This window comes from Trachemys scripta, chromosome 23, assembly GCF_013100865.1.
Source record: "Trachemys scripta elegans isolate TJP31775 chromosome 23, CAS_Tse_1.0, whole genome shotgun sequence".
Taxonomy (NCBI): domain Eukaryota; kingdom Metazoa; phylum Chordata; order Testudines; family Emydidae; genus Trachemys; species Trachemys scripta.
The window spans coordinates 7,084,167-7,107,280 of record NC_048320.1 but is presented as its reverse complement, the minus strand read 5'-3'; the positions used below and the strand labels follow the sequence as shown (position 1 = coordinate 7,107,280).

General features: G+C 44.4%; 1 protein-coding gene across 11 annotated transcripts in view; it reads right to left on the bottom strand.

The window, feature by feature from the left end:
* Positions 1-23,114, bottom strand: part of TANC2 (tetratricopeptide repeat, ankyrin repeat and coiled-coil containing 2) — a 593,041-nt gene that overhangs the window by 475,819 nt on the left and 94,108 nt on the right. Inside the window, exon 1 of one of the 11 annotated variants that reach the window (XM_034755957.1) lies at positions 12,961-13,049. The exons of the other annotated variants lie outside the window; for them this stretch is intronic. The gene's annotated coding sequence lies outside the window, so the exon portion shown is untranslated. Of the gene's footprint in view, positions 1-12,960; positions 13,050-23,114 lie in introns of those variants that run through there. 11 annotated transcript variants of the gene reach the window in all.

The following is a 23,114-nucleotide window of genomic DNA, read 5'->3' as shown; positions in this document are numbered from 1 at the left end:
AGTTCTCCTCACCATTAAAATTCCATAGTTGTAAATCTTTAACTGATCAAAATTAATTTTGATCACCTGGAGCACTTTTTTTCACCCTCAACGATTTTCATGTGAAGAACTGAGAAAAAGTATAATGTAGTGTTTCTTTCAATATATACACTACAGTGTAATATTTAAAAAGAAAGCACTTTATACCATTTTTTGCAACTACCCGTATTTTTTTTTGTGCGCACTACTAAGCTTTTTGAGTTAACTCCTGAAGACTTTACTTAGTTTTTATTCTGCTCTTCTTCGAGCACAATTCTCACTGAAGGGGAGTTAAAATTGAGTCGAAAATTTCAGGATTTAGTTTTGTTCTTGTATCAAGTATGTACAGTAGCTGTTTAATTAGTTCATCAGTCCACATCACCTGGTATCTTTGAAAAGGTCACAAATATTGTACTGTATTTTGAAACATAGTATAAAGTCTATGGAAAGATGTTTTATCACATATATTAGTATTGTGATGTGTGCAGAATCCTGCTTGTTGGCATCTACTGGGACATTATCACAGAAGGCTTCATTGATATACCTGTTGCTGTTTAGAACAAAAAAGTTGAAAGGAAGAAGAGAGGTATAAACGAACTAAAATTAATTGACAGTTAGGGTTGTATCAGGACACATTCACCAGCTCAAAAACTGAAAAGCATGGAAATAAGTTAAGAGACAAGTCTCCTGCATTCCTTGCCACTATCACAATGCCTACAACACTGGCAAATAACACATTCCAACACTACATAAGGCTTTCGTTTCCACCTCCAACAGATTTCAAGAAGCAATACATACCGCAGCTTCATCAAACTCACACTTTAGTGCAAAACCTTAACAGGGGCCTCTCAGATGCTCTTGCACCAACATTTTGGCACATCTGACAGTCACACATTCCATACATTTGGGAAGTTATTCTGCCTTAACATTTCTGAAGTTACCAAGCACCTTCCCATCTCCAACCTCCTATTCCTGAGCAAAATAACTGAGCAAGTCATAACCGCTAAACGCCAACATGTGACATCAGCCAACTTCCTGGATACGTTACAGTCAGACTTCAAACCAGGGCACAGAACAGAGAGAGCTACAGGTGCACTAAAAGATGACCAGTTCTTATAGCCAATGACAGGATCTCCACTTTTATGCTGCTGGACTTCTCTGCAGCTTTTGACACATTAGACCACTAGATACTGCTAATCTGCCTACATGACAGACCAGAAACTGATGGCCCAGCACCAAAGTTGTTCCTATCATTCCTCTCCAGCAAAGCCCATAGTGCTTAGGAGTAACTGTTCCTCCTCTATAAAGACCCTCGCCTGCGGTATTCCATAGTGCTCTATACTATCCCCTCTTCTCCTCAGTATCTACCTGAGACCACTAAAAGAGACGAAGAACTACCATGGGCTCACCTGCCAACAATATACCAGTGACTCTCAACTATATACAGGGATTCATCAGACGCCACTTATAACGCTTTTCAATTGACTACCTGTTTTGCCCCACAATGCTTGTTTCGCCCTTACGACGCTTGATTTGCATAAAGTTCGCCTGAAATCACTTCCTGGTTGCATCATACTGGTATAGAGCTGGAAGGGGTCGCTTCTGATTGGTTTCGAGGGAGCAGGGTAGCTTTTTGCCGGGTAGGGTTGCTGCTTATTTTTGATTGGCTTCCAGCCCCAGCCAATCCGAAAGCTTGAACAGCAATTGGCTGAGGCTCACCATGTGTGCCATTCTCCTTGGCTTTCTGAGCCTGTGTTTCCAGCATTCTGAGCAGCATATGTGAGTTTGTGTGTTCATTTGAATGCTGTTTACAAAATACAGTGTACAGTAAATACACTGATATTGCAACATTAGTCATCTATAATTAATTTAGTACAAAAATCTGGGTTACTGTGGTGAAAATAGTGTATCAAGCCTTGGTTCAGGAACCAATCCCCCCCTTCATATAATTGATTCCTATGGGAAAAGCAGTTTCGACTTACAACATTTCTACTTACAATGCAATTCTGAGGAACAGACTGTGTCATAAGTCCAAGGACTCCCTGTATCTCATTCACAACTAATGCAACTATGACTACTACAAGATGTCACAGTGCCTATCAGAAATCAAAGAATTTTGGACTTAAAGGGATACAACCTTTTTACTCTGTACTATAACAAGCCTGACCCATGGGGAAAGGAGACAAAGTCTGCAGGAAGTCATCTAGCTTGTACATAGAAAGGCCCACAGCAGATACAGGGAATGGCAGACTTAATGACAGTCAGAGTCGGAGATGTTTCCATCTCCATGGGCCTTGGCCTTGATTGGCCAAATTAAAGGGTTTTTGAATTGCTAGCTCTATGGGGCCAGAAGGTGGGGGGGAAGGCAGCTATGACCATTAGTGGTGATAACCATGAGGGAAATGCTGCAGGATAAGAAGATCTCGGAGACGATGATTACAGTTAGTGGAGTAAGGTGACAGCCGTAATTGTGAGTGAGTAGCCCCTTTCCTTTTGTTTTGATGCTAGTTCCAGAACTCATTCAGAGACACCAGACAGCTGTAATCATTAAAAGCTAATTTGTTCTTCATCCTATCAGTGATCGCTTTGTGCCTGATTTCTCCAACTCCAGTTCCAACCCATCAAACCCAGAACTTTCTTTCATCTGCATCCACCCACCACTCAGGGTCCCTAGCCTTTCCCCAGGGGAAGAGGGAAGTAACACTATAAAAAATACAGCACATCCGCTCCTAATTAACAGCACTTATCTCAGAATACAGAACACATTTTCTGAGGCTTTACAAGTAAATCCTTTGATCAATTTATCCATTAAAATTAAATAAAACTATGTCCTTTAAGAAATTAGCCTTCTGTGTCCATCTTTTATTTGTCCTGAATCATCTTAATAATGGAATAATGCAGACACTCCAAACTTTCAATGAAAATAAAATTAACTGAAATCTTGTGCATATGCTATATTTGAAGAAATGAAGTTATAATTAAGCTAAGTTATTAAAATTGTATCTAATTTATGCTTATATCAGGAACAGTCAGGTTTAGGTCCTCAGTAATGGTAAATTAAGTGGGGCTATTGTGACATCAAAGCTAATTTTCATGCAATAATTCTATTGGTTGAAATTACTCAGCAGTATGAGGGAGACTGGGCGCATGTCAAGTATTCTCATTGATAGATTAGCCGTCTCCACTGTCATTACTCGTTAAAGAGTCTGTGGCTACATGCCAGCTTGTGCATCAGCTCTTGAAAGGCTTGCCAAATCACTGCTTCCCTGGTTCACTGTGCATTGAGGCAACACTGCCAGGGGAACTGAGGCAGTAGTGCTGGGGGAGCTCAAAGCACAAACACACTGGGACTCAGAGGCTGAGTGCTCCCTGCCCCCTTCACATACCACCAGCCTCATTAACACGGTCCTCTAAACCAGTACCGCTGCATCTTCATTGATAAAAAAGCTGCATATTTACTGCTTATTAGATGTCTCTCTGCAAAAACAGTGGAGATAAGGCACTTTATATTTACAGCAAGACAACTAAGTGGGGTCAGTCATGCACAGAAGATAGAATGCTGACCTCACCTCACTGCCTTCACGGTAAAACCTACAAGTGCCTTCTCTCCATTTAGGATTTCCAAGTGAGAAAACTATTGCATGTTAATTATCTCACTGTAAAAAACCCACCTTTGTATCAGTAATGACAAACCCTAAGGCAGAGGTTCTCAAACTGTGGTCCATGGACCACCAGTGGTCCGCGAGTTCCATTCAGCTGGTCCACAGATAGTTCCCTCTAAGATGCTAGCCTGGGCAGCCACACACAATAGAATGAAAGGCCACCCACCTAATTAGGGGAGCCACGCAGGTGTGGCTCCATTAATTAGGTGCTTGGACCCTGGAGAAGGTGAGATGCTGGCCTTGGAGGGAATAGAGGGGTAGGTGGGAGGGGGCAGTGGGGTGAGAAGAGGGGGTGGGCGGAATTTCGGATGTGCATGGCTGTGGTGACTAGAGAAAGAGGCAACTTTCCACAGCTCCAGGGCTGTGGCTGCTGAGGAGATATGGCCCTCTGTCCCAGCTTTAACTCTGTGGCTGCTGCGGTGGGGGAGAGAGGGAGACCCCCCCCCCTTCTTCCCAGCCCAAGCTTGGGGGCTGCCATGGCGTGGGAGAGAGGGCACATCCATTGCATTATAAAGGTAAGACTACTGATATTAAAATATGAGTTGTGTGCTTTTATTTGTAGAACAAAAAGAACTTTTATTACTATTAAGGTTTTTTTATATAGTGCTTTATCCAAAGGGCTTTACAATAGTTAGCTAATGGTACAAACAACATTTGGAAAGATCATTAAGTGGTCCACCGAGATCCTCAGCAATTTTCAAGTGGTCTGCGAAAAAAAAAGTTTGAGAACCACTGCCCTAAGGGGTGGTCTACACTTACAGTGCTGCAGTACTTAGTGAAGACTCTACCTATTCTGACGGGAGACCACCTTCTGTTGGCGTAGGTACTCCACCTCCCTGGGTTGGGATAAACGTATCACTCGGAAGTGTGGATTTTCCACATCCTGAATGACTTCGTTATAGGGACAAACTGATAGAGTAAACCAAGCCTAAAACTACTGCAAATTAACGGCCAGATGGACCAGTACATCTCATTGGCTTTGATTTTTTTTTTTTTGTGATGCAAAGCAGCTCTAAGGCAAGCGCAATTAGCTGATATAGTCTGGCTTTGATGTAACTATGATTCTTCCCTTGCATTTTTAAAAAGTATTTAAGTAGGGTTACCATATTTAAAAAAAAAAAAAAAAAAAAAAAAGAGGGAGGCCCCTCCACTGGCCCCGGCCCTGCCCCAACTCCGCCCCTTCCCCGAAGTCCCCACCCTAACTCCCCCTCCTCTCTCCCAGCCACGCGAAAAGGGCTGCCCAAACGCTACCGGCTTCACGGTTTGCTGGGCAGCCTCCAGACCCTGCGTCTCCATGGTTTGCCAGCACAGCTGGAGCCCGGGAGGGGAAGCACCCAGCCGGGGGCGCAGGGTCTGGAGGCTGCCCGGCAAACCATGAAGCCGGTAGCACTCGGGCTTCGGGCAGCCCCCATGCCTCCGGACCCTGCGCCCCAGCCAGGCACTTCCCCTCCCAGGCTCCAGCTGCTGTGCTCCTCCCCTAACTCTTCAGCTCTGTTTTAGAGCCGAGCTGCCCGAGCGCTCCGGCTTCAAGCAGCCCCCTTGCCTCCAGACCCTGCACCGCCGGAGCAGAGCAGCTGGAGCCCGGGAAGTGAAGTGCCCGGCCGGCGGCTCAGGGTCCAGAGGCAAGGGGGCTGTCCGAAGCCAGTAGCGCTGGCTCGGGCAGCTTGGCTCTTAAACAGAGCCGAAGTCTGAGTCAAGGGAGGAGCACTGCAGCCGCGGGACAGGAAGTGCCCGGCCGGTATTTTTCCCCGGACATGTTCGGCTTTTTGGCAATTCCCCCCAGACGGGGGTTTGATTGCCGAAAAGCCGGGCACGTCTGGGAAAAAACAGACGTATGGTAACCCTAATTTAAGGTTGATAATATATATTCAAATCCTTAGAAATATCACGACAGCAATCTTTTAGTTTCTTGTTTAGTGTTCATATATACATTTTTAAATCTTTTTTAAAGACTATGTTAAAATGGAATTAAGGGTGACAATACATTTCAGTAACTTCATGGGGAATAAACATTGCGGTAATGTTGTAGTTATCCCAAAACCTAGCACCTGAAAATCCAGGAAATTCAGAGTTAAGGTTACACTATTTTGTGGGGGGACACACACACACACACACACACACACACACACACACACACACCCCAGATCTTTCCAATCTAAAACCTTTCACCAAAAATAATTTAAAAATATATATTTGGTAATAGTTTGAAAAAACCACACACTGTGCTATACCATCTTCTTAGACAGTGCTATGTATTTCTGAATGTCATAAAAAGTAGCAATATTTGTAGTAATTTTAATGTATAATTCATGTTGTAATGATCCAGGGATCTCTTAACTCAGGGAAACAGAAACAGTATGTGGGTTTTGGTTCTCTTGGCACACTTAGTCTGAACTAAAACATTAGATGCAGAATCAATTTAACATTAACAACAGTTCTCTCTAATTTTCTGGGAAAGAAGAGAAGAGGTTCTCAAACCAGCTTTTCATAAAGAAAAATTGACTACATTTGGTTACCTTTATTTTACAGCAAGCCCCTTGAGTGGCATATTTTATTCTATTAGAGGGTTGATTTAAAACAAAAACAAAAACCAAAAAAACACCTGCAACATATATTCATAATAGAGTATTATTAGTCTGCATGAATACAAGTGAAGAATACAGAAAATCAACAAGCTCTAATTCTTTGCTGAACTTTATTTGTCTGGAAGGTTTGAGTAACTTCTAGGCAATATAGAGAAAGCTGCACTTCATGAAAAATATATTGATGACTGGCAGCAAATAACAGAGAAACTGAGTTAGATAGTTTCATCTGCATCTCAAAACCACTGTACAGTTTGGCAGTGTTAAACAGAGGGCTATAATAATAGTAAGTGCTACAGATCAGTATGCAGTCAGGTTCGTAAATAGAGCTATGGGGGGAACTCTGCATAGTTTCAAACCATACGCTGCTTGTCTCCAGCCAGTGCTTCTAGTTCCTGACTTTTATGATTACTAGGAGACAGATTCCATAACTTAAAAATAAATCAGAGGGGTAGCCGTGTTAGTCTGTGTCCACAAAATCAACGAGGAGTCTGGTGGCACCTTAAAGACTAACAAATTTATTTGGGCATAAACTTTTGTGGGTAAAAACCCCACTTCTGGCCATGCATCTGAAAAAGTGGAGGTTTTACCCACAAAAGTTTATGCCCAAATAAATTTGTTAGTCTTTAAGGTGCCACCAGACTCCTCGTTGATTTTTTAAAAATAAATGATCACCAATAATACTGGGGGGAAATGTTTGTATATAAATTATATGAAATAGTCAGTTTGGCCATTTTAAAATGCAGTATTTTGTTATTGTAGTTAAATGTTAAAGTAACAACTTATATTTCCAAAACAATTTAAGAGAATTTATGTACTATAGCTAAAATAGCAATATACAATAGTATTTTTCTTGAAATATCTCCCAAATTGTCTGGTCATTCACGACCCTCCAAGACATTTGCTCTCCACAGGAATGATACTACTGGAGAAATCCGGGTTAAGACTTTCAAATGCTGTGGTCAAAGCATTTGAAACAAACACCTGTAATTGAAGGAGACCAGATTGCACCCAGATCTAACCAGGTTCAGACCAAGAAAGGCTTTCCTTATCAATCACCTCCATAAAAAATCCACAATCCCAAGAAAGCAAGCACCTTTTAAGCCTCTTTATGTCTTCTTCATAACTGTTTGCCACCACTTAGACAGTAAGACAATAGGAGGTACCTTAAAAATAGCTATAAGATAGAGGGAAGACAGCTTTCTTCTTTAAGGTGGTGGATGCTTCACAATTTGATAACTGAAAAGCTTAACAATTTATACCATTTTTTGGATAACTAAAGATATTTCTTTTAAAATATTTCAGCAGCTTACTGTCATTGGTCTACTTAACACCTCATAATGCAGTAACACATTTTCAGTTTTGTATTTTACAGTACTAGTTAATCTATAGTTTATACTTCATACATAATGAGTGTTGATGACCCATAATTTGCTTGATGATATTTCATCTGTATTCAGAGTGTAGTTCATGAATGTTCTCTGCAGTGAGTCTCTAAACAGTGAACTTCCATCCACTCATAATTACATTACAAATCTTTATGTGACTGCAGCAGCTCTTAGTGAGCGGTCAATAAAATCTGCACATTGCTAAAATGCTTTTATTCCTTAAATGTCTATAATCCTCTTTCTAATTATACTTGTAGATTCTGCACTTTAATTAATGGTATGAGACTTCTAAATTCTGAAATGTTGTATCTCAACAAGTTTGCTGACAGAATATTAAACAAACAATTATGAACAACTCCCTCTCTACCCCTTCTTTTCTATTTAAAAAAAAAAAAATCAGTCACATTGTTTTACAATCTGAACCATGCTACCATGTTACAAGGCATGATTCAGATATATGCTAATATTCTAAAGCCTGAGGGTTTTTCCAATTCACAGCATATCAAAACATTTTCTGGTCACTAAACAAAAGCCAGGCCCCATTTCTGGTTCTGTTTTTCCAAGAAAATCTTCTTAGTCCGGGTAGGTAGAAGACAGCAGCCCAAATTCTTTGACTGCTTCAATGGTTCTCCATAAGTCTCCAAATCCAATTTAAAAAACAAAAAACCCAACTCTTGTTTTCAGAGTTCTACATACGTTTACTCTGCCCCCTTTCATTGCTCTTCTATCTACCTTCTCACTCTGCTCCTCCAGCCTTGGCCTTTCTTATCTCAGGAGTTGCTCATAAAGGCCCATCTGTGCCAAGTTTCTACTTTTTCTTTTGAGATACCATGCCACTTTTCAATCTCATCTTAAATTCTCTGTTCACTTTAGCCTAACATGAACACTGAAACCCTGCCCATCTCCCTCTTCATTCCATTATTGAGTATCTCCAATTTTATCTGCAAGGATATTTCCATGGATCTTCTACTTTTAAATTTTAGCTCTTCTCTTAACTCACTATCATCTGACATTTGTTCCCCTTTCTGCCAGTTTTTGACTTCTACCTAAATCTAATACAATTCTTGTTACATTTAAAATGCCTAATCATCAGAAGGGGGAAATGTATTCTCATACTTACTCAACACCATCCATTAAATATGGTTAAAGCACTTTCAGATTGCATCTCATAACCACTTTATGTACACAGTAATGTAGTATTACACATTAAAACATTTACATTAAGCTATCACTGAAAAAAAACTGCATAACCATATGAGATCTGTTAGTAAAACCAGTTATCACAGTCCCTTACACCAATATATTGTTTCTTCAAAAGAGGAAGCAAACTTAAGCCTTGTCTACATGGAAAATTTTTACCAGTTATATCCACATAATTATTTCTGTATAACTCCCTGGTGACATTCTTAGTCCAGTATAAGACTAGTTTAAATTCACACTTTAGCCCAAGGGGTCTCGCAACAAATTTTTTGGTGGCCTCAGAGTGTGGCCACCAACTCTTGCTGATGGCTGCTCTGACAATTTTTCCTAAAATACTTAATTAACTTTAGGAAAAACGAATAAATATGCACATATACATTTCCAAATCATTGTAATTTATTTATGTAGGGTTTTTTGCAATAATAAAAATAATGTACAGTTGTTTCTATTTTTTACTGGACCTAAACAGACTAGAAACACAAATAAGGTGCTTTGCACGTTCTTGTCTTTGTTGTTTTTTCTTTTGGTTTTTTTGGTTGCCCCCTTTTTTTTTTTAAAGACTTGCTGGCTAGTAAGTTGCTGCTGTGAAAAAAGTGATACTTGTATGTTAATATTACTTTTCACAGCCTCCCAGCTAGCTACTAAGGCTATGTCTACACTACAGACCTTACAGCAGCAGAGTTGTACCACTGCAGCTGTGCCGCTGTAAGGTCTCCTGTGTAGCTGCTCTATGCCGGCGGGAGAGGCTCTCCTGCTGGCATAATTAAACCACACCAATGAGCGGCAGTAGCTATGTTGGCAGGAGCGCGTCTCCCACCAACATAGCGCTGTCCACACCAGCGCTTCTGTCTGTGAAACTTTTGTCGGTCGGGGGTGTTTTGTTCACGCCCCGTTCGACAAAAGTGCTAGTGTAGACATAGCCTTAGTCTGCTGTGAAAAGTGATATTAACAAACATACAAATATCACTTTTCACAGCAGGCTTACTCAGCCTTGGCATGCCAGGATACCAATTAAGCCCTGAATGGTGAGGTGGATAGAGAGGCAGCAGGGCCAGGGTGATAGGGGGTAATGAATGGGGGCCTGGGGAAAGCAGCGGGGGCTGGGGCAATGCTCTAAGGCTGAGCCCGGGGCCAGAGCCCACTGCCATATGGACAGGGGCTGGAGCCCACCACTGTGCAGCTGGGGAACAGAGCCCAAAGCCCTGAGACAGACCCCAGTGCCTGGAGATGGAGCCTGAAGCCCTGCAGTTGGAGCCTGCCACTTGCCACCACAGGGCTGAAGCCTGACTCCACCACTCCTGGGAAGGTGGGGAACTGACTGGCTGCTTGCTCCTCCAGTGTTTGTCTCCCCAGAGGGGATAAGGCTCAAACCCTGCTGGAGGCCCCAACGGAGGGACTGCTGCTGTCCCTCCTCCCCCCACAATCATCATTTAGGAGGCTGTGGCCACAAGAAAAGCCCCTGGAGGCTGCATGCAGCCATGGTGGCCGTATTTGAGAAACACTGCCTTACCTTATATCAAACAAACAAAAAAATTTCCAGTGCAGGCAAGGCCTTGAGCCCCAGTGATCTGCATGGAAAAAAAGAGTTTGACCACATGGAGAAAATTTCAGGAGTGGGGCCTTAGTTTGGAACCAACTGTGCTACCAGGTGGATATACACACACAGGCACCTTTGGTAGTGGAGGCCAGAGCTCACTTAGAATAGTCTAAGCATAGCCACAGTGCAGCAATGTAATTCAAGTGTCTTGGTATTATTTTCTTTGAAGAATCTAATATATTCTTCTTCACATACTGCACTATGCTGAGTAGAGGAAAAAAATAAATCAGACACACACTTCCCCAAAGTACTACTACTAAATAAAAACAACCCAACCCTCCCCAAATTAAGGAAAGAAAAGAACTTTAAAATTATAATTAAAGTCATCATACCCTGCAGCTTTCTTTTTCTTCACAAAATATTATATTACTTTTACTTGCAAGTCTACTTAAAATTAATTACTGAACCCCCTCACTAGCAAAAAAAAATGTCAAGATGAGTGATTCCTCCAAGGGCCCATAGAATTTTCTCCCCCCCCCCCCCCCCCGCCCCCCCCCCAAAAAAAGGTAATAAAAAGGATTTCCAATGAAAGGAGGGGAAAATGGACTTCAATGGTTCATTCAAATGTGCAATTTCAGAAAAACGCACTTTCATCTTGTCATAACTATAAAGGGAAGAGTAACAGCCCTCCTGTGTACAGTACTATAAATCCCTCCTGGCCAGAGACTCCAAAATCCTTTTACTTGTAAAGGGTTAAGAAGCTCAGGTAACCTGGCTGACACCTGACCCAAAGGACCAATAAGGGGACAAGATACTTTTAAATCTTGGTGGGGGGAAGGCTTTTGTTTGTGCTCTTTGTTTTGGGGGTTGTTCGCTCTTGGGACTGAGAGGGACCAGACATCAATCCAGGTTCTCCAAATCTTTCTGAACAAGTCTCTCATATTTCCAACTTGTAAGTAAACAGCCAGGCAAGGCGTGTTAGTTTTTATCTTTGTTTTCTCAACTTGTAAATGTACCTTTTTACTACAGTGTTTATCTCTGTTTGCTGTAACTTTAAACCTAAGGCTAGAGGGGATTCCTCTGGACTCTAAGTTTAATTACCCTGTAAAGTTATTTTCCATCCTGATTTTAAAAAGATGATTTTTACCTTTTTCTTTAATTAAAAGCCTTTTTTTTAAGAACCTGATTGATTTTGCCTTGTTTTTAGATCCAAGGGGGTTGGATCTTGATCCACCAGAAGCTGGTGGGAGAAAGGAGGGGGGATGGTTAATTTCTCCTTGTTTTAAGATCCAAGGGGTTTGGATCTGTTTTCACCAGGGAATTGGTGAAGAGTCTCTCAAGGCTACCCAGGGAAAGGAATTAGCACTTTGGGAGTGGTGGCAGCGGACCAGATCTAAGCTGGTAGTTAAGCTCAAAAATTTCATGCAGGCCCCCACATTTGTACCCGAAAGTTCAGAGTGGGGAAGCAGCCTTAACACATCTCTATATAAATACAAACACACTGTGATAAAGTTCCTCCTCTATCTTGGTGGGTCCTGCGCTTATTGGCGGATTTTCTTGCCTCAGAGATTCACTGGAAGAACCCACAGTCCAGGTCAACTGGGAGGTTTGGGGGGAACTCGGGCCCGCCCTCTACTCCGGGTTCCAGCCCAGGGCCCTGTGGACTGCAGCTGTCTATAATGCCTCCTGTAACAGCTGCATGACAGCTACAACTCCCTGAGCTACTTCCCCATGGCCTCCTCCAAACACCTTCCTTATTCTCACCACAGGACCTTCCTCCTGGTGTGTGATAACAATTGTGCTCCTCAGTCCTCCAGCAGCACACCCTCTCACTCTCAGCTCCTTGCACCTCTTGCTCCCAGCTCCACACACACACACACCACAAACTGAAGTGAGCTCCTTTTAAAACCCAGGTGCCCCGATTAGCCTGCCTTAATTGATTCTAGCAGCTTCTTCTTAATTGGCTCCAGGTGTCCTAATTAGCCTGCCTGCCTTAACTGGTTCTAGCAGGTTCCTGATTACTCTAGTGCAGCCCCTGCTCTGGTCACTCAGGGAACAGAAAACTACTCATCCAGTGACCAGTATATTTGCCCTCTACCAGACTCCTGTACCCCACTGGTCTGGGTCTGTCACAACACACACACACACAGTTTTTATCTTACGTGAAAAATTATGGCTCATGAAAAATGGTGTAGCCCTAGAGACAACAGTTCACCATCCAAAAAATAGATCACTGGCTCACCCATGTGCATCAACCAGACCTTGAGAGATCATCTCTAGGAGAAGAGAGTAGTGTCAGTGTCCATGCTCATTCTCACTTTGGCCATCAATGAAGAAGCCAATTCATGTCAATTAGAATTTTTGTGATTTGAATATGTGAGGTGCTGATGATAGTCCAAAAGGAAGTACTGTGTACCGATAATGATGGCCCCCTACCACTAATCTGAGAAACTTCCTGTGGTTTGGGAGTACCCTGACATGAAGTGTCCTGAAGTTTAAGGGCAACAAGCGAGTTGTTGTGATCCTGGGATGGAAGCATTGATGCCAGGGAAACCATACAAAATCTCACATACTTGATGAACTTGTTGAAATTCTGAGGTGTCCAAAATGCGTCCAGGCTGCTTTTGGATTTGGGAATTAGAAAATACCTCATGTAAAAACCCCTTCCTTGAAACTGCACAGGAACTCCTTTTACAGCTCCTAAGGAGAGAAAAGTCCAAATTTCTTGAACAAGCAGAGACTCACGAGATAGGTCCCTGAAAATGGTGAAGGCAGGAGAGTGGGAAGCGGGGCAGTAGAAGAGAATTGAATATTTCCATCTCATGGTACATAGGACTTACCTGTCCTTTATGGCCTCCCAAGCACCTAAAGAGTGGGATAGTCTGTTCCTAAACAGGGGAAATAGCCACCAAACTGCAAGTGACTGAACTGTTTTCCTCATGGGAACCGCCAAAAGGGAGGTTTCCCCACAGATAGTTGGGTACGAGCCTCCTGATTGGAGCCAGAGCTAGAGGATCTCCTTCTCTGAGGTCTATGCTTCTTTTTCCAAAAATCAAATTGCCTGGGTGGATAGACAGGCTGTCTACAGAATTGTTGCGAGTACTAAGGATTTGGAGGTCTATGCTGTCATCTCTTAGGATACAGAGACCTCTAAGGAACAGCCATCCATGGTCTCTGAAGAAATGTAATGTCTCGTCAGTTTTATTTGATAATAGAAAAGGACCATCAAAGGGAAGGTCCTCTATAGCCTGTTGTATATTGGGAACAATACCAGAATTTTGCAGCCACAAGACTATTCTCATTATTATTACAGAGGTAATAATTCTAGAGGAAACTTCTACAACATCCAACACGAACTGATGAGATGTTTTTGCTACCTGACGGCCCTCTGCCAAAATAGCCTTGAACTATTACCTTGTGTCTCGAGAAAGCATATCTGTAAATTTTCACAGACTGCCAATTAAAAAAATTAAACTTAGCAAATAGTGCTTGCTGATTAGCTATACACATTTGAACAGATGAAGTGGAATAAATCATTCTATCCAACATGTCATTTCTTTTGGTCCCTCTTTATCTGGTGGCTGAGTTGAACGTCCTTTGCCTCGCTCACTCATTCGCAGTCGTAATCACCAGAGAATTCATGGCTGCATAAGAATGAAAACACTCAAATCCCTGGGCAGAAACACAGTAGTGCTTGTCTGCGCACACAGCTGTGGGAGCCAACAAAGTTGGAGTATTCTATAGGGTTTTCACTAATTCCAAAAGGGCCTCGTTAATTGGAAGGGCCACGTTCCCAGTGTTGCCCCTTGAAAAATATCCAGCAGTATAATTAGATCTCATTGCCAGAGGATATTTTGCAGGGCAAGAATTTAACAGGTTCAAAGAAAGATTGGATATTTATATGGATAACAAGACTATCCAGAGTTATAACAGCTAATGTTGACAAAACATTTTGAAAGGGATCTAAAACCTCCATGCTTTAGGGTTTAAACTAACCTCTAATTGTTATGGATTATAATGAGATTTTACTGGGGAGCAGATTATCCCTAAACCTCCTACTACATATTTTGTTGTACATAACTCTGAAGCATCTGATGCTGGCCACTTTTGGAGTAAGATACTGTCCTAAAGGGACCACAAGGTCAGATCCAATATGTCAATTCCTATGTTCCTATGTATATTTTGATGATTTGTAAGATTTTTTACTGTGTATGAGACCTTTTGGACAGAATAATATCCAGAAAACAAATCCTTTAGTTTCAGAGATAAAATTTCAGTGACTACTCACATCACAGAGCAGTATGGTCTGTCAACTGAATTAATGGGAACACACTTCTTTCATTATTTTAAAAAGGGAAACAGTGTAAGGCACCAAACTTTGAAATTATAAAACATTGCTCCATGACCTGTACTGGCAGTCAGCAGGTTTCTAGATAAAACTCAAGGTGTTTTTAAACCTATAAAAACCTTTAACGATTAGGTCCCAGCTACCACAGATATCACCTTTCTCCACAAACCTTTGTGCTATAGTTCAGATGAGCAGAGGCACTTGAACTAGAGCTCCCTTGATGTAGAAGACAGGAAGCCACTTGTATTCTTTGGGATTGGTCTTTGACTTTGGAACTCATTCCCCCTCTATCACTTTTCTGCCATTCCAGGCCACCAAAGTTCAAATATATTTAACGTCTCAGAACATTGCAAATCCCATTTTTATGAATCCCCGGCTTTTAGAGATGAGCTGGATTCAGGGTTGGAGGGATTTATTGTGTGTGTTATTGATTTCTTATTGTATTTGCTAAGAGCTATTTTATTTATGTTTTATGGTTGGATGCCCAGCTCTTAATAGGATATTGTACTGTGTGATTATTTTATTCTACATAAAATCATAAAAATGTAGGGCTGGAAGGGAACTCTAGTTATCTAGTCAAGCCCCCTGCGCTAAGGTTATCTAGCCTGTTTTTAAAAACCTCCAATGATGGGGATTTCACAACCTTCCCTAGACACCTATTCTAATGCTGAACGTTCCTTGCCATGAGAAACTCTTCCCTGCTATCTAACCTAAATCTCCCTTGCTGCAGATTGAGCCTATTACCTCTTGTCCTATCTTCAGTGATCATGGAGAAGAACGGATCACTGACCTCTTTATAATACTGTATCTTAATTTATACAATAGGATCCCAGATCACTAACCATTTCATTAAATTAAGATAAATAAGTACATATTTCATCTTGCTAAATGTTAGATTTTAGGGGTCTTCATTGCCCATGGGTTGGTTGCCCAATCTTTCTCTTTCTTACATTAATTTCAGATTTTTGGCTATTTACTTTTTTTATTTTTATTTTTATTTTTTTTTTATTATTATTTTAGCTTCCTGGGCTAAGAACAAGCTCTAAGGTTGCCTTTGGAATTTTCTTAGGTTCATGTAACATGATGGCAGAGGCTTGTGCTAAGTTGCTCCACAGCAAATATTACAAGTTGCTTACTCCTTGACCATCATCAGATGAACCACTTTGTTGAGTTTTATTAAATGGACTGAAGAGAAACAACATAAACCAACAGAGCGTCCTGTGGCACCTTTAAGACTAACAGAAGTATTGGGAGCATAAGCTTTCGTGGGTAAGAACCTCACTTCTTCAGATGCAAGACAGACTAACATGGCTATCCCTCTGAACATAAACCAGATTTTCAGAGGTGCTGAGAACCCAGTGGCTTTTGGACTCACCACAGCTGAAAAATCAAGCTGTTGATTCATAAAGTACCATCTATTCTATTTTTCTAGGTAGATGGTCAGCAATATAGTGCAAGGCACAAGGTGGATGATGAAATATCTTTTATTAGACCAACTTCTGTAGGTGACAGAAACAAGCTTTTGAGCTTACACGGAGTTCTTCACAAAAGTGTAAGCTCAAAAACTTCTCTTTCACCAACAGAAGTTGGTCCAATAAAAGATATTACCTAACCCACCTTGTCTCTATCATATCCTGGGATGAACACGGCTACAACAACATAGCAGACATCAATATTGTGCATAATTTAAAGTCAACAGGATGCCAGATAAGGTTAAATTAATAAGAACTCCATAATTCTACTCCCCTTAAGGTGATGTCTTATGATAGTAAAGATTTTGTATTTAAGTAGAAATTTCACAGCAATATTGCAAGACTAATTTAATTTGCTTATTTTGAAATCTCCAACACAAATTTAGTACAGATTGTATATGGTACAATGATCTTAACAGTGTGACCAAATTTCCTCAGAGGAATCAACAACTTATTTTTTCTTCTATCAAGAGAACATAAAGTACAAAGGCATTAATTATGATGACCATCTGTCTCTGAAAGCCATGCCACTTCATCACTGAACTAAACAGGCTGCTCAACCAGTTGCACTGGTGAGAAATGTCTGAACTGGCCTCATGTATAGGGAATTTCATTTTACAATGAGATTGATCTTCTAATTTTGTCTGTCACTTGCAGCAGCTGATATTCATCTGACAAACTGCTTAAGTTTGGATGGCATTCTGAAATCAGATTAAAATCACAGCTATAACTTCTGTGCATATCTATGTAAGAAACAGTCTAGTACTAGAGACCTAATTCCAACTCTAAATTGCATGAGTTCCCTTTTAAATAGGATGTGCTATTTAGTGATTGTTGTATAAAAACGGTTACTGACCTTCCATAACTGTTGTTCTTCGAGATGTGTTGCTCATGTCTATTCCCCATTAGGTGTGCGCATGCTGTGTGTGCTGTTGCCGGAGATTTTTCCCTCAGTGGTGTCTGTCGGGACAGCTCTAGCGCCCTCCTCTGGTGCCCGCACTTATGCATCGTATAAAGGGCGCCACTGGCCACATATCCTCTCAGTTCCTTCTTGCCGGTCAAGTTCGACAGAAAGGTAGAAGAGTGGGTCATGGAATGGACACAAGCAACACATCTCAAAGAACAACAGTAACGGAAGGTTACTAACCATTTTATCTTCGAGTGCTTGCTCATGTCCATTCCACATTAGGTGATTCACAAGCAGTACCTCAGGAGGTGGGCTCAGAGTTCACGGATATAATGCTCTTCTGATTGGGACTTGTGCAAGTAGTGCCACTGAAGAGGTTTGGGCTCTTGTAGAGTGAGTGGGTAGGAGGTCAGAGGTGTGACATTCTCCTGTTCACAGCAAACCTGAATACAGGTGGTTATCCAGGATGAGATCCAATGGGTTGATACTGGAAGTCCTTTCATCTTTTCTACTACTACTACAAAGAGCTGCAAAAGTGTTTAGTCCTCTCTATGTAGAAGGCAAGGACATGCCCAACATCCAGTGAGTGCAGTCGCTGCTCCTCAGAGTTCTTGTACTCCCATCATTACCAACCTTGGGTCCTTCCACCAGATCAGGGAGGTGAGGACCATGGGTGGAACAATGAGCAACGAGTCCAAGTGGCATCTGTTCGGGGAGTACACCAGTTACATCTGAAGGGGCCTGAGATGCAGTCTTGCATGCCATACCATGTAAGTGCACACGGCCATGTGCCCCAGCAGCTTGAGCAAACTTGGGCTGTAGTAATTGGGTGGATCGTGACCTCAGATATCAGGTCCGACAGTCTGGAATTGGGTTTCCGGAAGGAAGGCTCTGGTCTGGGTCGACTCAAGCACTGCCCCAATAAATTCTATTCTCTGAACTGGAACAAGAGATGACTTTTGCTTGTTTATCAACAGGCTCAGCACTCATAAGGTGGCTTGGACCATGCTGATGATGTTCTGTACATGAGCTTCTGACAGATCCTTGATCAGCCAGTTGTCAAGGTACTAGTAGACCTGAACACCTCGCCATCTGAGGAAGGCCACTACTACAACCATGCTCTTCGTGAAACCCAGGGGGTGAATTGGTAGTGGCATTGGATCACAATAAATTTAAGAAATCTTCTGTGGACACGGAAGATAGAAATGTGAAAGTATCCTTTAAGTTGAAGGTGGTGTACCAGTCCCTGGATCCAGGGAGGGAATGATGGAGGCCAGGGAGACCATGCAAAACCTCTGTTTCTTGAGATGTCAGTTGAGACAACAAAGGTCCAGAGGCCCCTCTAGGTCTTTGGGATTAGGAATTAATAGGAGTAAAACCCCTTCTCTCTCAAGTCTTGAGGAAAAAATGGTTACTTACCTTTCATAACTGTTGTTCTTCAAGATGTGTTGCTCATGTCCATTCCACTGTACGTGTGCGTGCCCATGTGCTCAACCGTCAGAGACTTTTGCCTTAGTGGTACCCAAACGGCCAGCTGTGGTGCCCTCTGGAGTGCTGCGCTCATGGCGTGGTATATCAGGTGCAACTGGCCCTGCACCGTCTCGGTTCCTTCTTGCCGACAACTCCGACAGAGGGCAGGAGGGGGGTAATGGAATGGACATGAGTAACACATCTTGAAGAACAACAGTTATGAAAGATAGGTAGCCATTTTTTCTTCTTCAAGTTCTTGCTCATCTTGATTCCACTGTAGATGATTCACAAGCAGAATCCCTGAGGTGGGCTTGGAGTTCACAGTCTTGCAGATTAGAGTACTGCTCTGCTGAAACCAGCATCAGCCCAAGCTTGCTGGGTCAGCGCATAGTGTGAAGCAAAATATGTGGACGGGCGACCAGGTCACCGCGTGGAAGATTTCCTGGATCGGCACCTGAGCTAGGAAGGCTGCCGATGACACCTGCACCCTAGTCGAGTGACCCGTCACGGTCGCCAGTGGGGTCACCTTCGCCAGCTCATAGCAGTAGCAGATGCAGGCCATAATCCAGGATGAGATTCTCTGGGTAGACAGTAGGCAACCTTTCATCCAGTCCACGACAGCAACAAACAGTTGTGCAGACCTACGGAACAGCTTCGTCCTCTCTATGTAGAAAGCCAGTGCCCGCTGGATGTCCAGAGTATGCAGCTTGCATTCCTCATCTGTAGTATGAGGCTTTGGGCACAGGACCGGTAGGTATATGACCTGACCAGTATGGAACTGGGAGACGACCTTGGGCAGAAAAGCCAGATGCGGACTCAGCTGGACCTTGTACTTGTAGAAGATCGTATAAGGCGGCTCCGACATGAACATCCTGATCTCGGACACCTTATAGCAGGGGTGGTCAACCTGTGGCTCCGGAGCCACATGCGGTTCTTCAGAGGTTAATATGTGGCTCCTCGCATAGGAGCTACAGGCGCCAACTTTCCAGTGTGCTACAGGGTGCTCACTGTTCAACCCCTGGCTCTGCCCCAGGCCCCGGCCCCTCTCCACTCCTTCCCCCAAGGCCCCGCCCCTTCCCCTGAGCCCGCTGCACCCTTGCTCCTCCTCCCCTCTCCCAGCCCCCCCAAGCCTCCTGCACACCACAAAACAGCTGATCGCGGCAGGTGGGAGACACAGGGATGGAGAGTTAGGTGCTGATCGGCGGTGCTTCTGGCGGGTGGAAGACACTGGGGGGGAGGGGGAGCTGACAGGTGGCTGCTGACATGTTACTGTGGTTCTTTAGCAATGCACATTGGTAAATTCTGGCTCCTTCTCAGGCTCAGGTTGGCCTACAGGCCGAAGTTAAAGTGACCAAAAAGGAGACTTTCCAAGAGAGAAGCAGAAGGGAGCAGGAAGCCAGGGACTCAAAGAGGTTGCGGGGGCCTGAGCCTGGACAGCCCAAAGTTCAGGTCCCAAGGAGGGACCAGGTCCTGGACATGCAGGTAAAGGTGCTCTAGACTTTTCAGTAACCATGCCCCATCATGGGATGGGTGAAGACTGACCTGCCGTGAAACAGAGGACAGAAAGCTGAAATGGCCACCAGGTGCACCCTGACCAAGGACAGCAACAGGCCCTGGAGCTTAAGGTTCAGCAAATAGTCCAGGATGTCTTGCAAGGGGGCCTCTTCCGCCCAGATGCAGTGATCCGAGGCCCAACACATGAACCGCTTCCACTTAGCCAGGTAGGTAGCCCTGGTGGAGGGTTTCCTGCTGCTCAGCAGGACCTGCTGGACACCTGCGGAACACTGCTGTACTTCCCTGCTCAGCCACGCAGAAACCAGGCCGTCAAGTGCAGCGACGAAAATTCGGATGCAGCAGATTCCTGTGGTTCTGGGACAGCAGATCCGGCCAAAGAAGCAGCTGCAACAGGGTGGCTGCCAAAAGACTCAGGAGCATGGCAAACCAGTGCTGACAAGGCCATGCCAGGGCTAAGAGGATGACCGTAGCTCTGTCTTGCTTCACCTTAAGCAGGACTCTGTAGATTAACGGCACCAGTGGGAAGGCGTACATCAGTGCTCCCGACCATGGACTCAGGAAGGCATCCCACAGGGAACCCTTGTCCCTGGCCACCTGAGAACAGTACACGTGGTACTTCCTGTTCTGTCTGGACGCGAACAGGTCCACCTTGGGAGTTCCCCAACTGCAGAAAACTAGGTGACCACCTCTGGATGGAGCGACAATTCGTGGCGAGACGAGAACGTTCTGCTGAGGCGATTCGCCAGGATGTTCTTGACTCCAGGCAGGTGGGTGGCCACCAAATGAATGGCATGTCGCACACAAAAGTCCCAGAGGCTGAGCGCTTCCCGACAGAGGGCCGAAGACCTGGCACCGCCCTGCCTGTTGATGTAGAACATTGCGGCAGTATTGTTCGTCAGGACCTGCACCACCTTGCACTCCAGGTGGGGAAAGAAATCCTGGCACGCCAGGCAAACCACCCTGAACTCCTTAATATTGATATGAAGGGCTAGGTCATGTTGTAGCCAATGGCCCTGGGCGTTGAGCTTGCACAGATGGGCCCCCTAGCCCAGATCCAACATGTCCGAGACCAAGGAGAGCGAGGGCGACAGGTCGCGAAGGGGACACCCTGAAGCCCCGACTTGGGATCCCACCACCAGTCCAGAGACAAGAGGACGTGGCTCGGCACCATGACCACTCAGCCCAGGGGGTGCCTGCTTGGAATGTAGACTGAGGCCAACCACGTTTGCAGAGGCCTCAGATGAAGCTGGGCGTGGCTAACCAAGTAGGTGCATGTGGCCCACCAGACGCAGGCACATGTGGGCCGTGGTGAGCGGTTGACTCTTTATGTGGCTGATCAAGTCCGAAATAGCCTGAAAGCGTGCTTCCAGTACTCCATGGCCCGTGTGGAGACGAGAACCGCTCCAATGAACTCTATGCGTTGAAACAGTGTTAACATGGATTCTTCTGTGTTTATTAGGAGACCCAGATGGCTGCAGGTGGAGTGCACCAAATCGAGGCTCCTCTGGACCTGCTCCGGAGACCTGCCCTTGATAAGCCAATAGTTGAGATAAGGGAAGACACCCCTCGACACCTCAGATGAGCTGCCACCAGTGCCATGCATTTTGTGAACACCTTGGGGACCGAAGACAGGCCAAAGGGTAACGCTGTAAACTGGAAATGGTGCCCTGCCATTATGAAACAAAGGAAACGTCTGTGTCCCAGGAATATGGAGACTTGAAAATAAGTGTTTTAAGTTGAGAGTGATCCAGTCCCCTGGATCCAGGAAAGGGATGATGGAGGCCAAGGATACCATGTGGAACTTCAAATTCGTGAGAGACTTGTTGATGCCCCGCAGGTCCCAAATGGGTCTGAGCCCCCTTTTGCCTTCGAGATTATGAGGTAGCGAGAGTAGAATACTCTTTTGCGCATATCCCAAGGAACTTCCTTCATGGCCCCCAGGCCTAGGAGGTTCTCAATCTCCTGAACGAGGAGTTGCTGATGAGAAGAGTCCCTGAAGAGGGATGGGGAAGTGGGGTGATGGGAAGGAGGGGTGGCCAAAAATTTAAGGGTGTAGCCACGAGCCACTATGTCCAGTACCCAACAGTCTGACGTAACCCGCGACCAGGCTGAGCGGTAGGGGAAAAGGCAGTCGAGGAAAGGGCAGGAAGGATCCGGGCAGTTGGCTGCTGTGTCGCTCCCGAGCGCACCCTCAAAATGAGTGCTTCTGGCCCCACTGGTGTTTCGCCAGGCCAGGCTATGCAGGAGATCGGGACAACGAACGGCAGCAGTGGTTAAACCCGGTGTCCCTTTTTCTCGCAGGCCCCTGTCTAGGCTGCCACTTTCTAGGTGGCGGAAGAGGCCGGAACGGCTGCCTGGACATCTGAGGTGTGTGCATCCCCAGGGAGTGGAGGGTCGCCAAGGTATCCCTCAGGCCATGCAGACATGCATCTGTTTGGTCGGAAAACAGGCCAACACCTTCAAACTCATGAAGAAGTCCCACGGACTGGAGCCAAGTACAACACCTCTTGGTGACAGCAGAGGTCATTGTCATCCAGAGCTGCCTGGAGAGAGGTCCTGGCTACATTCTTACCCTCCTCCAAGAGAGCACAGAATTCTTGCCTTGAATCGTGAGGCAGAATGTCTTTACACTTGGCCACTGAGTTCCACAGATCTTCCCAGCAAAACTTGCTAGTTAGACATACGCAGTTGAAGGCTAGCCACTGAATAAACCTTTTTCCCAAACAGGTCCAAGGGTTTGGGGGGGGTGTCTTTTTGTTTGGGGTAGCACTCATCTGGCCCTGCCTGTCCTTCTCGTTGGCTGCCGACACAACCAAGAACCCTGGGAAGGGGGAGGTGTGAGTATAGATATTCAAACCCACTTGCTGGCATATATTCCTTTTCTGCTCACTTTGAGGTGGGGAGCAGAGAAGGAGTTGCCACAGGGCTTTGACTAGACCTATTACAGACTCATTAATAGGTAAGGCCACTTTGGAGGGAGCTGCTGCAGCAAAAATGTCAATAAAGCTGTGGTAT